The 17,804-nt window shown below is 42.6% G+C and overlaps 1 protein-coding gene across 4 annotated transcripts in view; it reads right to left on the minus strand.

The window, feature by feature from the left end:
- The window catches only part of MPP7 (membrane palmitoylated protein 7), a 280,676-nt gene extending 263,409 nt beyond the window's left edge, over positions 1-17,267 (minus strand). The window contains exon 1 of one of the 4 annotated variants that reach the window (XM_032618449.1): positions 17,091-17,267. The gene's annotated coding sequence lies outside the window, so the exon portion shown is untranslated. Of the gene's footprint in view, positions 1-1,291; positions 8,020-16,561; positions 16,650-17,090 lie in introns of those variants that run through there. The other 3 variants (XM_032618459.1, XM_032618434.1, XM_032618426.1) reach the window with 3 other exon arrangements.
- Between the last annotated feature and the right edge of the window lie 537 nt (positions 17,268-17,804).

Genomic DNA, 17,804 nt, shown 5'->3' on the forward strand with positions numbered 1-17,804 from the left:
CCTGACTTATTCACCAAGTCTGGCACAGGGTCAGTGCCCAGTGAACGTTTGCTAACTGAATTAATCTGGAACTCATTTTAAGATGGGAGGGTTTCAGTCCACCAGTTGTACCTAAGCAAGAAGCACCCATCCAAACGACTAGCAGTGACTGTGGCCTATCTGGCAACTCTTCAAGATTGGATTCTGATGCAGTTGGCAACTGACTTTCTCCTCAAGGGCTTCTAGGTGTGAACTGAAAGCTGTCCAATAACTCTTAGCAAGAGGGGTGAGGAATGACAGCATGATATGTGGGTGAATGAACCTTGACTACCAATGATCCCATGAACACAAGGCTGTACGTGGGCCTCAGCATAGCTGTCACCAAGTGTGTTACAGTGAGACAGTTAAGGACCTCGGGGCTGATGAGACACATTAAAGAGACTGATAATTGCTTAAATGCCGGTGTACTTACCTGAGGAGCCTCAGCCTGTGTGTGGTCTCGGGTGTGCCTGTAAGACATGCCTATCTGACGGTCACACACACACAGGCGCACACACACACGCGCACACACACACGCACACACACACACACGCACATTTAAGTTCCTCGTACTAAATCAAATGTGCCTCCATCCTCCCAAGTTTGGAAAGCTGTTAATTTGAAGTTTGGAGTAGTTTTGAAACACTCTTCAGGGACTTCCCTGGTGGTGCAGTGGTTAAGAATCCACCCGTCAGTGCAGGGAACATGGGTTCGAGTCCTGGTCCAGGAAGATCCCACATGCCGCAGAGCAACTAAGCCCACGCGCCTAGAGCCTGTGCTCCGCGACGAGAGAAGCCACTGCAATGAGAAGCCCGCGCACCGCAACAAAGATAGGCCCTGCTCGCCACAACTAGAGAAAGCCCGCGCACAGCAACGAAGACCCCATGCAGCCGAAAATATATATATATATATATAAATTTATAAAAAAGAAGAAAAAAACACTCTTCAATCCATGGCATTTGAGGTGAGCATAAGACCAAAAAAATTTTAATTGCATTTGGCATTTTTGAAAAAGACCGAAACTCTTTTCGCCATGATTATAAAGTGAGAACAATGATAACATACCCCAAAATGAGTCCTATCTCTATTTAGCCACACTCGTTGTGAAAGAACAGCCCCAAGGTACAAAGAATACCTTCACTTTGCAATGCTTATGATTGGAATAAGTGTTTTACATTGAGAAAGAAACGCATTGATAGAAAAGTTGAGAAAAAATAGAGTGAAATGAGTTACTCAGAACTTATATTTAATTAATAGTCATCTTTGTACTTACCTTGTTGAGCTCACAAGGGAGAGAGCCACAAGCAAAATCACTCTTGTTCTACTTTTGTTCCCCAGAGCCTACGATCCACCATCCTTCGTTAACTAGTGCTGACCTGGAAATGAGAAGCTTCCTCATCAAGCCACTTGGAAAGTGAGTGACTCCTTCCTGTACACAGAAGATTAAGAAATGTGTAAGGAGGAGCCATCACAGAATGGAAAGCCTTGGTGCCGCGGCAGAAGAAACAATCTGCGGGTGTGCACACACAGACGTTGCACTGCCAACTAAGACGGCGCTTTAGGAGACGGCACTCTTGTTTTGTTGCCTCTATTTTCTTAACTCATGTAGTTTTCTCATGACTACACCTTTATCCCCAAATTCCCTCTCCCTGGTAAATGAGCAGGAAACAAAGGAACTTAATAGATAAGTCTCTGAGATCTGAGTTTAAATTCTAAGATTAAAAAAAAGAAACCATGTAAGCAAAAAAGATAGAGAGAGACACACTAAATAATAATACATTTGAGATTACAGACCTGACTGATACCACCTCAGGCAGGTGATCAAGGCCAATGTCAAGAGTGATGACAAGTCATGTTGACAGTGTGTGTGGTCTTCCTTCCCAGAACCCCGAACCTCCGTCTAAGCATGGGAGAAACAGCAGACAAATCCTAACAGAGGAGCATATGCTACAAAATAGTTAACCAGTACTACTCAAAACTGTCAAGGTCCTCAAAAACAAGACAGGTCCGAGCCCGTCACAGCCAGGAGCAGGTTAAGGAGACGTAACAAGTAAACGTAATATGGTAGCTTAGATGGGATCCTGGAAGAGAGAAGCAACGCCGTATAAAACTAAGGAAAGCTGGATAAAATATGGGCTTTGGTTAATCACAATGTATCGATATTGGTTCATTAATTGTGATGAATGTGCTAGGTTCCTGAAAGGGAAAACTAGGTGTGTGGTATATGAGAACTCTCTGTACTATCTTTGTTATTTTTCAATAAAGGTAAAACTGCTCTAAAAATGAAGTTGACTTTTAAGAGATTATATATATGTACGCGCATGTGTATATATGTATATACGAAGGATACTGAAGTAGCTCAAGAGCTCAGTGGAAGATCTGGACACCCAAGGTTGGGAAGAAGTAGTCAGGTCCGCAGCAGCCTCTCTCAACTGTGGCACTGCATTCAGTGCGACTCAGCTCTGTCATCCCTCAGGCACTGTGTCCCTCGGTCCCACACTTCAGTCCCCAAAGAGAAGAGCCCATTGCCTGTGCCTGGCTGTCTTCACCCTGCCCAGGTTTTGGTGCTAGAATCACGGCTGCTGTCCCCATGCCTGTGTCCAGGCGACCAGTTCATAAAAGGGGAAGCTGTGACCCAGGCAGGTCCTTTCTGGAAATACTGAGTAAGATGCTGTAAGTTAAGAGGCTTAGCTGATAAAGTCAATATCCTAAAACTTCAAGGCCAGATGTCCCAAAACAAAGGACAAAGGAGCATCCCTGTCATTTGCATTTGCCATTTTACATGCTAGAACAGCTCTTCTGTTGATTACTACATTTTATGAAATCAAGATTCATAAAAACTGATTTCTAAAAGAAATTGGTTTAGCCCCCAAGGACTCACGCCAACTCTCCTGACTTCTAAATACAATTCCTTAACTTTTTAAAAAACGATTTTAAGGCAAGTCTGCAAAGGTTCACGGTGATGGAAACCATGGAAGTTTTGCCACATTGGTGCAGAGGCAGGGAGACCAGTGCAACGGAGACCCCCTAGGAGAGGCCTGGGATGGTCAACGACTGAAGGGCTGCCGCCCCCCAGCCTCTGCCAGGCCACGTGGCTGGCGCCTTGGCAGAAATTAGGAAAAGATACCACTCTTCAAGATACTTCACTTCCGTTTGCTGGAAATTTGCTGTAATATGCTGCTTTTGGTAGAACAAGACACTTCACTGCCACCTGCCAGGAACGATAAAACTACAAACGTGTGATACCTATGACATAACCACGGTTGCCTGTGTGCTGCCCAAGCTACGCGACCCTGTGCTGTCACTCTGGGCGCCACCGTCTGCTACGAGCAAGTGTCATTGATTTAGAGCTTGGCAAGCTTGAGCTCACTTTCATGCCTCCTTGTATATGATTCTCCCAACAGAGTGGGCATTCCAACTGTCACAGGTAATCGTTACTTTGTTTACCTTGGATTGAAATAAAGAACTCTTGCACTGATCCTGTAATTGCAATGCCTTTAACCGTAACAGTGGGGTAACAGCAGTTGTGGTGCTGAGGTGTTACGATCTTTAAGTGGGAAAACACCTCAAAGCACTGTGCATGGGACCTCACAGACCACGAGGTCTCCCTGGATTCCTGGTTCCTCCTTCCCTACACAAAAACATTGCACGGCTCACCAGAGCAGGCTGGGATTCTCTGATGAAAAGCCGTAGGACTGTTCTCCCGGAAGCGCTCTCAGATACACAGTACTCCAGCTCTGTGCGCTGGGACACGGAACGGTGTTTTACCTGCCCAAATCCGAATAATCACCACCAGTAGGCAGTGTGTGTTTGTTTTTTCTGCGAAAATTGTACTGCAAGAAGCAGGCTATGACTTCTGTTTATTCACCAGAGAACCAACTTCTGCATGTAATGTAATGAAGCTTTAGAAATCCCTTTCAAAGACATTTTCTCCTTGAAAAAGGTTTGCTTGCTTCATTTATTTATTCAGAATGAGACTGTGTCTTAAATTAGCTGAATTTTGAGTTATGTTTGGCTACACTGAAGTAAATAAGGACATAAATTCACAGGGGGTATTTAAATATTGAAAATTCCATTCATAAAAATACACATTTATCCATACAAATGAACCTTCTGGTGCCCTTCGCTGCCTCCAGAAGGGAAACTGCTCTGTTGAAGGCACTGTGGGGATCATTTGTTTACTTCCTCCAGTCACACCTGGGACTTCTCCACGTAAAGGAATCAGTCAGTGTCTCTGGAGGGGAAAAATCTGAGAGATGAACATGAATTGAAGGAAAAGAAATGAGTTGAGGGAGAGAAATGCCTTGCAGGAGGGACTTCCTTTGGGGTTCAGCATGGTTAAACTGTTTGAAGGAGCAACGAGCGATGTATGTTTGGAGAAGAATGAGGATACCAGCTGGGATGGAAGATTTCTGTAGGGAAGGGTCGGACAACGATGGGATGACCTAGATTTCCAGGCTGAGAAAGTTGGATCAGGTCTGAAAGCCAGCAGGAATTGCTAAAGCTTTTTAGCTTGTAAGGAAAATGGTATTTAAGGAAAATTAATCTGGTAGGGGAAAAAAGACTGTTTCAAAGTAAAATCATTGAAATTATTTTTTATTTTTGGCAATACTAGTGAGAAAGAGGACCCTTCCAATCAGCCTACTTAAAAAAATAGACTATTGAAGTTACCAAATACCTAAGGATAGTGGAGCTGGTCCTGCTGAAATGACTGCATATTCTTTCCATACCCCATTTGCCTTACATGCTCTTAATATTCAGGGTGAGTGCCAAATCTCTGTTTCACAAAGATTTAAAATTAAAAATTTTAAATGATTATTTCATTTCTATTCATTTCTTTTCAAATCATCTATTTCCACATGTTCAATTTCTAATGTGTCTTTTGGTGGGTGGGTGTGTGTGTGTGTGTGTGTGTGTGTGTGTGTGTGTTTTACAGTGGTTTGTTGCAGATGAAGGCCCTGGGAAAGGCCCGTGATGCAGCTCGCCCCCTCACTGTAACCGGAAGTGATCTTGGGAAAACAGGGCTCTCCCTGAGCTCAGCATCCTGGGAGGAAGAGGCCTACCCTGGGATCCCCTCAGGGCCCACAGCCCATTGTGAAACACTCTGATCAAGAAGCTTCCTTCCCACAGGGCACCCAGGAAGCTCACCAGTCCCAGATCTATGCCTCACCCGAACTTGGATCTGGAAGGTTTCAAACCTTAATGATGCTGCTAGAAGCCAGAAAGAAGAGCTGGCATTTCACATATGTAAGCAGTTTTCTATCCTGCAAAAGAGAGAGACCAGAATATATCTTTGGGGCAGTCTGTTTTGGAAAACCAGAAAGAGGTTAATTACAGATCTGTAAATAGACACCAAATGAGAAAGACCTTTTCATGCTCTGTACATCTAAATTGCTCCCTGTTAAGTAAGAGTGACAGTGAACACCTGTTAAATATCTTACCTGGATTCTGGCATTCAGTCCTCACAGTAAACACCATGGGATATATATTATTCTCTCTATTTTACAGATGAGAAAAGTGAGGTTAGTGTAATTATGTTAGTTGTCCCCTTTTTTTTGGTCACGCCATATGCAACTTGTGAGATCTTAGTTCCCCGACCAGGGATTGAACCCGTGCCCTTGGCAGTGAAACCATGGCGTACTAACCACTGGACCACCAGGCAATTCCCAATTGCCCAAATTTAGATGATTAATAATTGGCAGAGCTGGGGATTAAACCCGTCTGCCTCATGTCAGAGTCAAAACCCTCAACTGTCATCCTTAACCCTTCAGATTACATTTTCTTTATAGAATTTTTTTTAAGAATTTATTTTGACTGCACTATGTTTGCAAGCCATTACTTGTTTTCGTAGATATGTGTGTTTAGCTTTGCAGATACTCATGGGAGATTAAAAAAAACCCTGCTTTTCTGAGAAATTTAGAGAAACACTGGATACATTTGGGGCCACTTCTGGGCCACAGGATGAAATGAATCGCACAGCCAAGGAAGGAGCCAATCTTCCAACTCATGTAAGGAGTCCTGTGCTCCGGGACCTGGGACCACCTAGCAGCATTGACCCTGACAAGGAGAAGTAGAACAGGAGAAAGCCAGTGGAGACCTTGCGTTGACTGACCACATGAAAGCTGCAGTGTATGTAGTCCCTGTCCTGAAGAAGTAGTATTGAGCTAACCATTAGCTCAGAGGCCTAGAAGTTAACGTTTTTACTACGCGTCTAAAGGAAGTGCTCATGACTCAAGAGCAGGGAGAGAGAGGGAGGCAAGCAGTTTTGCGTGACAAAACTTTGAAAAATCCTCCCACGCCCACCACTGACCTCCATCCTCCACAAACACAGCAGGCAGTCCCCAGACCTCTCTCTGTCACTCTAAGCTCTCCCTGGCACCCAGGCCTGCTGGCTCTTGTCACTCCTTGATGCAGTCTCTTCCCTTTGATTCCTACTCACCATCCTCTCCCGTGGGTGAAACTCCATCCTTGCTGGAGTACATCCCTGCTGTCACTTCTCCATTTTCTCTGAACCCAAATCCAGCACCATAAAAGCCCAGCAACTAAGCTGAGAAAGACAAAATTCCCTTTAGCAGGTGTAAAAGGGGAAAAGCCATGAACACTCACATGTTAATGGGACTTTACTTTTGCCATGTTATCACGTGAGGACCAGGTGAAACTTGGGTCCCCCAGTTCTGCATGAGCATCTCCTTCTGCTTCCGCTAAGAAGTCTCGGCCAAAACTAGGCACTGCTTTTCCCAAATACAAGCCCTATGCTGGGGAAAGACTGCCGCTTGAAGAATTATGAAATGACCAGGAAACGGCAGATGAGGAAGTTCAGTCTCCAGCCCTGGAGCCACATGGATGGGGCTTGATGACATAGGTGCTGGTTGACCACGGACGTGTTATTTCACCTCTCAATGCCCTGGTGTCCTCATCTGCAAAACTGGGGTCCGGACATTCATTAAACCAATATTTATCGAATGTCTACTACGTGCCATGCCCATGTTAGGTTCTGGGGATACACAATGAACAACACAGAAAAACAATCCCTGCCCTCATAAGCATACCTTCCAGTGGGATGATAATAGCCATATTTACCTCTTAGTGGTTACTGTGAGAATTAAATGAGATAATAATAATAACACTGAACACCTATGCCATGATTATTATGTTCAGAAAGACTGTAAGTACTTGGCATGTTTATTAATTCAAGGAGACTTTACTTTTTCTTGGCCGTCTAGTGGAACCTGTCAGGGATGGGACACAAGAGAAACAAAACATACTGAGATGATTGCCCAAACAATGAAAAGTTATATGATAATCAAAGTACTTCTTTTTTCTTAACACATTAAATAATAAGATCCAGTGACACGTTTAATGGTACCATAACTTTGAAAAACTAACGAGCCCAGATGTAACTAATTTCCACATTCAAGTTCACAGGCATCCACTGGCTTGTAGACCCCAGGATTAATTCAACCATCATCATAACCCTATTATCATTCTTATTCCTTCTTATGGATGAGGAAACTGCAGCACCGAGAGGTTACGTGGCTTGTCCTCGGCTCCTAAGTGATGGAGCTGCGATCCGCTCCACGGCCAGCGTTCTTAACACAGTGTAAGGTTGAGGTCGGGGCTTGCCTCATGGTCAGGGTCAAAACCACTGGCTGGTAGTTGAAAGGAGTAATTGAATACGTAGTAGAAGCGTTAGTAAGAGAGTGTATCTAGGGGATGAGGGATAGTCTGTACCAGTATTAAGAAAACCCTTAAAGGGAAAAACTCCACTGTGTAGCGATGAAGACAAGGTAGGACACAGTGCCTACCTTGATCCTGAGTCTCGGAGGCTCGTCCAAACCCAGTGCTGCCTGGCTGTGAGCGTCCATTCCGGAGCTGAACACCAAAGACTCTGGGGTATGTGATGATGCAGGGGAATGTTCTTGGGTTGATGAAAACCTCTTATTTTTATTCGTATAGTCCCACATTAATTATTGGGATTTTTCTGTACTTCTAGTAGGTACTGTCACCAAAAGACCCTAGCACCTAAATCATCATGGCAGAATAAAAAGAACACTTTTCATCTTGCAGAGAAGGGTGGCTGCTTTTCTCCCTGCTGTCATCTGGAAACATGAGAGGTCAGAGGTGCAGGGATGGAGGAGGTCCCCCAGGCCCCCTATAAATAGTCATTGAATTGAAAGGTGTTGAAAAGGGAAAGAAACTTACACTTCTCCAAATGGTGACAAGCCACACTTCAGCTGCAATTTTTTAAAAGAAAAAGACCAACAAAAGAAGTCCAGAGCATTAGTGCGGGCAGCTTACTGCCCAAGAGGAGTGAGCGCACCCCGCCGAGGCCGATGGAGCTGCGTGAGACGATTTCCTCTTTCCCACAAGTCTGCCTTGGAAGGCATTTTTCTAATTTCTGTCCACAGCATATTTTTACTGTGATAAGGCACTTGGTTCCTTAACATTCACCTGGCACACTGCTCCCATCAGCGAGGCAGAAAACGTGGCAGGGTGTGCCCTGTCCCACCATGAAGGTAAATGCCCATCGATTCACCAGACGGTTCATGAACCCCTGTCCCAGGCTCCACCTACAAACCTCAGGACTAACGTGCAAAAGGGAGTTGAAGTGCTCGTGGCCACCAAGCCCAGCGCTCAGCCTTGATGACCCAGAGTATCAGCTAACGGCAGAGGGTACGATGACGTCGAAGATGCCGGAGCGTCTGCACACATTCCTCTCCAGGTCATCAGCCTTGACTTGGGAAAGGAGCACATGTGACCAGCTGCACTGAAAAAACACCATCGTGAACCTTCGCAGAGAAACCAGATGGCTCCAGGCCGATGGTAAAAATAGCTCGCCACACAGCACAGCCCAAACTAGAAGCAAGGCAGTGCCTTAGGGCCTCTCAGGTTTTGATTTCAACTGGCCAAAAAGGTTAAAAAGTGTTTTAACTCAACTGAGAGAAACTGCCTTGGAAAGAGAGGTTAAAAATACAAGTGTTCTACATTTTACCTGGCTTATTTCATATTCATTTGACTGTCACCAGCAAAAGAATGAAAAGTATCTCTAGCTAGATAAAAAAATTATTTGTCTTTCTTCTTGTTTGACCATAATAAGAAAAACTGGCAGATCAGCGTGTAGCTCAGTAAAGAACTTCTTCAATACGTGTGCTAATGGGAAGAGTGGACATGAAAACTTGTGCTTTATATTTAATGATGTTTAAAGACTCAGATTTACAGACTTCTTGGAGCTCTAATTTGTTTATTTTGTTATTTATTTCACAGAAGCTGTTTAATCCATCTCCCATTGCTCCAGTGAGGTTTCTATTTCTACCAATGGGGGTGAATCACCCTTGACCACTTAGGGATACGTTTAGAACATGATTTTTCAAGTCAGGACCCAAGTGCAATTCTGATTCCCCAGCCAGAGCCTAGAAGCTCAGCACACTAGTGGCCATTGTGCTCTGCCTTGGTGTTGGCCTTGGTGCACTGATTGTATTACACAGAACAGAGGTGATTGGAAGAGTTCCACAGACCAAAAATAGCTCGGATAATAAGTCCTTACAGGACAAGAGGAAGTAAGTGGCATTTGACTTGGGGTTCCCTCGGTCCCCTGACCTGGTGAGCAAGAACACGCTTTTGTATCTTTCAGTTGTTGAAACTGACGTGGTCTGGGTCCACATTCAATCAGCAAAGAAGTACTTGTCCTCACACACAGTGCTGTTCTGTCCCGGGAACCGTGAATGCTTTTCTTATTCGACTTAAACTTCTAGTGCCTCATTAATAGAATAGACCCTTGATGCCTGGTTACTAAAAAATCTCAGCTCTGTTGGGATTTACTTTTGAGTTCTTAATAAAAGATAAAAATAAGTAAAACTGAATCTAATTAGAACTTTTACCTACACGCAATAAATAGTTTCAGTGTTCAATTCCACATCTTCAAAAGTATAGAATAATTGTTCTTGAAGGTCTATTTTATAGTTTTTAAAGTGTGAATCCCTTGAAACTGAACATTATCCCTAGTGTTCCTTTTTTTCAGTAGGGCAGAATTTTAATACGACAAGGATGAGGTTTGTGAATTTATAACAGCCCTGGTAGGATTCTCAGCTTTTTCTCTCTGAGTGTCAGGAGTTAGCTCAGAGTCATTTCTGAGAAAAGAAAAGTAAAATCCTTCCACCCACCTTGAGACTTTTCCTTAACTATTTTTTTTATTAAAAGTTGATTTCCATTCCAAAAAGAGAAACTCATAGCTCTGATCTTATTTTTCTACCTAACAGAAGAAAAGTTTACATGCTTTTCTCCTCCATTGGAAGACTTCCATAATTATAAATATTTTGACCCATGTTTTCTTGTAATACCTCGTGGTTCTATTTTTAGCATTTACATTTTCTATAGAGCTGGAATTTATTTTGGTGTAAAGAATAAAATAGGGCTTCCCTGGTGGTGCAGTGGTTGAGAATCTGCCAGCTAATGCAGGGGACACGGGTTCGAGCCCTGGTCTGGGAGGATCCCACATGCCGTGGAGCAACTAGGCCCATGAGCCACAACTACTGAGCCTGCGCGTCTGGAGCCTGTGCTCCGCAACAAGAGAGGCCGCGATAGTGAGAGGCCCGCGCACCGCGATGAAGAGTGGCCCCCGCTTGCCACAACTAGAGAAAGCCCTGGCACAGAATTGAAGACCCAACACAGCAAAAGTTAATTAATAAACTCCTACCCCCAACATCTTCTTAAAAAAAAAAAAAAGAATAAAGTATAAACCCAGTTCCGTATAACGGCTTTCCATTTGTCCAAATACAATGTGGCAGTGACTTGAAACACTTTTATTCCATACTAAGATTTATGTATACCGGCCTCTCGGTTCTTTTCCATTGCCATATCTATTTTAATTACCACAGTTTTAACCAGTGTATTTTTTATGTTGCCACATTGTTTTAACCACTGTATTATGTATCATAACACATTTTATATTTATTATGCCATATATTAAAATGTATTATAAAGAGATACTGTTCATCTTTTCTCTTCTTTTCCAAAATTGCCCTGGCTACTCCTTGAACCTCTTAATAATCTGTGGCCTAATCGATCAAGTCTTCTGGCTGCCTCCCTCTCCTCCAATTGGTTGGGATACCTATTATTAATTTAGATAGTACAAATATTTCAAAATGTTCCTTGTGCTGAAGCATAAAAATATTCAGTATTCCTTGAATACTTCCTCCTGAAGTTTATTCCTAAGTGCTTAAGGTTTTTGGTTTGTGGTTGTGACTGAGTGAATGCTCTCTCTCTTACTTGATACTTTCATTTTCTTTTTTGAGTTTAGGAAAGTATTGATTTTTTGCACATTACTTTTAAAACTAACAGCTTTGCTATATTCTTTTAATATTTCTAATTGTTTTTCAGTTGTGAAACTTTCTTTAGTAGATAATGCAAAACTGAGTCACATTTGTACTTTAAATCATCAAAATATAGAGTCTGAAATAATGAAGTTTTGCTGTAACTGAGGACATGCACATTTCTATACATCTTTTTAGCTTTCATATCTTTACAGATTTGAACCTTGTCCAACAGGAACAAGATAAAAATGAAGGTGTAGGGCCCACTCTCAGCCCATTGGCTAAAATACCCTGATCATAAGCACTTGTTTCCCATTCTCTTTATTACAGGTTTTCGCTTTTGTACAATGGAAAGAGTGATAATTCCTCTTTTCTCCCTACTTTGAGGTGATATGAGGATGAGTGAGACAATGAAGCCAGATGCTGTGAATAGCTTCCCAACAGATGCCACACTGCATCCACCAAACACGTCTGCCAGTACTCACCAATAAAACTGCTACCTGCAGGTTTTAGTGTTGGTAAGAGTGGAGTAGCTTGTATTGTACTTGCCTTACTTTTGATATAACAATTATAAACTCTGAAATTTTTTTTTTTAATGATTTGAAGGCACTGGGGAGAAATTGGTTGAAAGCGTCAGGCAGTGTGGGGTGGCTGGGAGTCAAGAAGAAAGCCGAGACTTACTGGACTGAGGGGTAGAAGATGGAGAATGGGGCAGTGGAGTGGTGGATACTGAGGGTGGAAATCCTGGAACAGAGGGAGCCGCAAAGTCGGAATGCAAACTCCTCTCAAACCCTCTACTGACTCAAACTGTGCATATGTTGGGTGGACTGCAAAACATCTAGCAGAAAACAAAAGGCACAAGACAAAGAGATGAGGACAGATTCTAGCTGTTCCCACCACAAAGCAAACAAAGTTTAGAGTTTTGAAACCTACCAAGTTAGAGGGGTTCGGTAAACATCTCAGAGTTATTCTGAAACCTTAAAAGGGCCCTCCCTTACAGTAAACATTATGTCCCAGGACTGCAGGGTTCACCCCAGGAGTAAGGGAGAAACCAAAACAGACCTGCCCTCAATACATGTTAAACAAAGACTCCACAAGTTAGAGTAGGTCACTCAGTAATTTAACTGCCTGCTATTACAAAAATCAACACTCTTCAAGGAATATAAGAGATTCTGTAGTGTCTACAATGTATCATCTACAATGTCCTGTATACCATTAAAAAATTACTATATATGTGAAGAAACAGGGGAATGTAATCCATAGTTAAGAGAAAAATCAGTCAGTCGAAATATATTCTGAATGACTAAGATGTTGGAATTAGCAGATATGAATTTTTTTAAAGCAGATGTTATAAATAAGTTCCAAAAAATAAATGATAAGATGGCCATAAGGGGTGAGCAGATGGAAAATCTCAGAAAAGAAATGGAAACTATACTTTAAAGAGGAGGAGAAGGGGGAGGGAAGGAGAAGGGAAGAAGAACCAAAATGAAACTCTAGAGCTGACAAGTATAATATCTGGAACGAAAAAAACTTCCTGGATGGGCTTCACAGCCAATGAAGAAGCAGAAGAAAGGGTCTGTGAATCTGAACACAAATCAGTAGAACTTATCCAATCTTAAAAAACAAAAACAAACAAACAAACAAAAAGAAAACACCTGAAGAAAAAGAGAAAAGGGATCCAAAAAAGGTCAAGGTAAAAGGTGTAACTGGATATCTTTTGAGGACCCCATCCAAATCAAGGTTTGATCAATCCATGGCTCAGTGAGCTCTCGTAGAACTGCTTCCAAAGGCCTCACTTCCTGGATGAACAGCTTAATTTAGGCCACCTCTCCACTCCTTCCCAGCCCCGTGAACCTCAGCATCATCCTTGCGGATCCAGTGGAGACTATCCTAACGGAGGGGAGAGTGCCTGGAAGCATCTGTCAGTTTTTTGGAGGCGGCCTCCTAATTGTAGCAATGAAACGACCCTTGACTCCCCCAGTAAGGTAGAGCGCTCTACAAAAATTAGTTGAGTGAATGATTGTACAATCTGAAGGAAAAAGAACATGGGAGACTGAGAAGGCTCCTGAGAAAGTGGCCCATGGTATTGACCTGCTGACTCGACAGGAGCCAAAGCATGGCCAGAAGAAGATGGATGAACTGAGCCAAAAAACCAAAGGTTTAGGAAGTGGAGGTCTCAGAGAGATCCAAAACAGACGTAGTTGGAATAAGGCGGTAAAGGAACCAGAGGGGAAAAAAGGCTCTGCCCAAAGAGTGACCACAAGATTCAAGAGGCAATCTTCTTACAGGAGATGGCAGGACGCAGAACTGCCTAGCCAGTCCAGATCCTTCAAAGGAAATTTGCACATCCACGCAGACCCAGCAGGGGAGCTCACAAAATCAGCAGAAGCATTGGTTCTTCATCTTCTCCAGAACTGAACTCTTGATTTCCTCCCCCATCTTAGCAAATGGCACCTCCAGCTGCCTAATTATGTCCTATAGGAAACCTGGGAGTAACGTTTTATTCTTCCCTTTCCTCGCTCCCACATTCAGCCTCTCGAGAACTATTGGTTCTTCTGTCTCCACCGTCACCACTCTGTTTCAGGCTGTTATCACCTTTGTGCCAAACTATTGAAATAGACGTTTATTTGATTTCTCTGCTTCCCACTCTTGCCCACCTTCATCTTTTCTCTACACATCAACCCCCGTGACCATATGAGAATATAAATTGGATCATTACTTCCCTACTTAAATCAATAGCTTCCATCACACCTAATACAAAATTCACATTTTTTACTGCACGATCGAAACCCTATTTCCCCAACCTCGTTGCTCACAACTCCTCACCTAGATCATTATATTCCAGTCTCACCAATATTGTACAGACTAACACCAGTATGGCAAACTCCTTCCTCTTCTAGCTGGACACCTTCATGGAATATCTTCTTTCTCTCTTTGTGAAGTGATCTCCTACCTGTATCAAATGTCTGACTCCTTCTTTTCCTGTGGATCTCCACTGAGAAGGCCACTTCCTCAGAAACGCCTTCCCTTACTTCCTTGTCTGAAGTCGATCTTGGCTATTCTCCCACTCAGTACCCTATTCATTTTGTGAGACTTATGCCAACTTGGAATTAAGCATTTTTTTCCTTGTTTATTTACCATCTTCCTGCTAGAATATGAGTTCAGTGAGGGCACAGTCACAGCAGTTTTGTTCAGCTCAGGACCCAGCACACTGTAGGTGCCCCACAAATATCTGATAAATGACTGAATGGAGGGAGACATCTTCAGAGTTCATGTAGACCCCCTCCCACTTCCCAGCTCCTCAATGAGTAGACCTGCCTTCAATCTCTTCCCCACACTAATCTCACGGAGAACAGGGGCCTCAAGCAAGTAAAGCTATAAGTTCCTGATGTAAAGTCCTGGGGAGGTCGTTAGACACAATTTTAAGTAAATTTAGCTAAAAGTCATGATAGGAATTGTAAGGCAAGAAACCACATAGCCAATACCATAGTGCACTCACTATTCAATCCCGATAACTGGTCTTGTTCACCCATATTTTAGCAAATCAGCCTGAGATAAAAATGATCATACAAACAAAAGATGCTATCCCCAAAAGTGATTTTCAGTTTGTAGTTTTAAAAATATTATCTTTACCTAGAAAAGCAGAACAATTTTATTCTCACATTTCATCTCTTGGTGTTACAGAGGTCATGGACACAGGCTTTAGACATTTAGAAATTATACGTTCTACCCTCGATATGGGAGTATGGTGCCACCGACTCACGTTAACCGAGCAGCCATTCGTTCTGTTTATCCAGCTGTGGTACTGGCTGGGGTTACCCCATCTACCCTTTCCTTGAGTTCTCTTTCCAGCTACCCTAAGACACTGGGGAGCTTTTATTCTTCTAGAAATTAAGTGACCTGCGAATCTCGGTTTCATTAGCACCATGTTTTAAGAAATTTAGGTAGAATTTGAGGCACACGCACTGCCAGTGTGTCAAATGTGTGTCTGTGTGGGTGTCTGCGTGTGATTAATAAATTACAGGTGGCTTATCTTGCTACCGTATTTCTGCTTCCCATCCATTCCCTGAGGACTGTCCTAACCCTATCCTGCCCTCACTCCATTTACGTGACTTATGATGTAAATTAAAATTGAAAGGACATCATTAAAATAGTTTTGAAGCATGTGGGAGTTTAAAAGTTACTGCTTTACAGTTTTGTTTTGTTTGGCAGTTTAGACACATTTTATAACCTAAATAGTAATTTAGAATATGAAGGGTATAAGCCTGTTAGAATTATTATAGCTAGAAAACTTTATCATAGTATGTCGTGTGTATGTACAAAATCAACATTTTTGAGCACTTAAATTGTAGTTTGTATTTTATAATATGTTACCACATTTAACCCTCAAATTATTCTGCAAGGTACATATTATCATTTGCTTTTTACAGAGGAGGAAACTGGTGCAGAGAGAGATTAAGCACCACACCAAATGTCCGACAGCTGATACATACATCCAGGATCTGAACTCATCCAAAGTGTCTGGCTGCAAAGGTTGTGCTTACAGCACTGTGAGAATTCTACTAATTTAGCAGAATGTGTTAAAATTCCAGTATTCTGGAATGTGTTGTTCTAATTCCTGAGTTATGCAGTTATATGGCCCTTTTTAGCACAAGGGTCATAAATTTTCAACTGGAGTAAATCTTTCAGAAGAAACAGGAAACAGCTACACGCAGTTCTGTGATGCTCTGTTTTGCAACATTATACATTTGTGAAACTACCATCACACAGGACATAATGTAACTAAAGTCTGCTAAAAATATGGCAGTACAAACAACTTTAATCTCCTTTCTTAGAATGTAATTTTTTCAAGCATTTTCAAAGAAACAGTTTCCATTTGAAGAGAGGCCCGTGTAGACACGTTTTAAAGAGAGACTTGGAAAGCACCTGGAATTGATTTTTGTTAAGTCTATCTAGAAACAAGGAGAAGCAGAGGATTCCTCCCAAACATCTGAACTCAGATATATACATAAAATATCTTTGGGCTGGGAGAAACGTGTGTGTGTGTTGGCGAGTTGGGGGGCCCTGAGGGAGGGGGGCGGGGGTGGTTATGGGGGTCACCAGGAAGGAGTGAAGAAGGAATTCTAAGAACAAAGTTTTAAAACAACTTAGGAAGAGGAGTTTGAGTGAAAGTTCCAGTTCAAAATACTAAACATAAGAAAAACTTAATCTAGATAAAACAGAAGAAAACATACCTGGTTGTGTTTTTCCCTCTAAACCCTCAACTGTTCACCACAATTGAATCCAGGATCAGATGATGGCATGGTGTCTGCTTGAAGCTGAGGTTTTGTTTCTTTTTCTTTAGTTGCCAAGCAACGTGTTTGCTTAGATGTTCTTTCCCATTACGTTTATGTTCATATGCTGGATGTTTATTTGCTCTGATACAAACCATGTACAGACTTACAGAGGTTAAAATATTTTGTGCAATTCTAATATTGATATTTTCCCTCTATGGACCTCTATTTCTCTCAACCTTTTTCTATTTATGAACATACATGTTTTGTCCAAATAGCTAGGGAATATTTTAAGTGAAAGAGAAAGTGGGATTATGGTTCAAGACAGATGGAACACATGCATTTTCTTTTGCTCCTTTCCAAAATCTATCTATGAGATGAAATGTATTTCAAAATTATATTATTTACGGTTGTGGAGCAAACTTGGGGGCTTAAAGCAACAAACTTTTTTGGTGTCCCATAGTCTGGTGGGGATTAGGGAGCATTTTACCTGGGAGTTCCCAGCTGAGGGTCTCTCACGAGGCTGTAATCAAGATGTTGGGTGGGCCGGGGTTGGGCTGCAGCCATCTGAAGGCGGTACGGACCTGGGGTTTGTGGCCGAGCTCCCTCCCGTGGCTGTTGGCAGAAGGCCTCAGCTTCTTACCACGGGGCCTCTGCACAGCGCTGCTTGAGTGATCTCCTGACGTGGCACCTGGCTTCCTCGGCTCGAGTGACCCCAGAGATGGAGGGCAAGGCGGAAGCCAGCGTGTCTTTCCTGACCTAGCCTCAGAAGTCCAGCTTCTATTAGTCACACAGACTAACTTTTTTTTAAAGTGGGGCGTAGTTGTTTTACAATGTTGTGTTCGTTTCTACTGTACAGCAAGTGAAGCAGAGTTCCCTGTGCTCTGCAGCAGGTTCTCACCAGTTAATCTATTTTATACATATTAGTGTGTATACACGTCAATCCCAGTCTCCCAGTTCATCCCACCACCACCACTCCCCACGCCCCTGCTTTCCCCACCTGGTGTCCATACGTTTGTTCTCTACATCTGTGTCTCTGTTTCTGTCTTGCAAACCGGCTCATTGGTACAATTTTTCTAGATTCCACATACATGCGTTAATATACGATATTTGTTTTTCTCTTTCTGACATACTTCACTCTGTCTGACAGTCTCTAGGTCCATCCACGTCTCTACAAATGACCCAAGTTCATTCCTTTTCATGG

The sequence above is a fragment of the Phocoena sinus genome, chromosome 2 (assembly GCF_008692025.1).
Source record: "Phocoena sinus isolate mPhoSin1 chromosome 2, mPhoSin1.pri, whole genome shotgun sequence".
In the NCBI taxonomy this organism is placed as follows: domain Eukaryota; kingdom Metazoa; phylum Chordata; class Mammalia; order Artiodactyla; family Phocoenidae; genus Phocoena; species Phocoena sinus.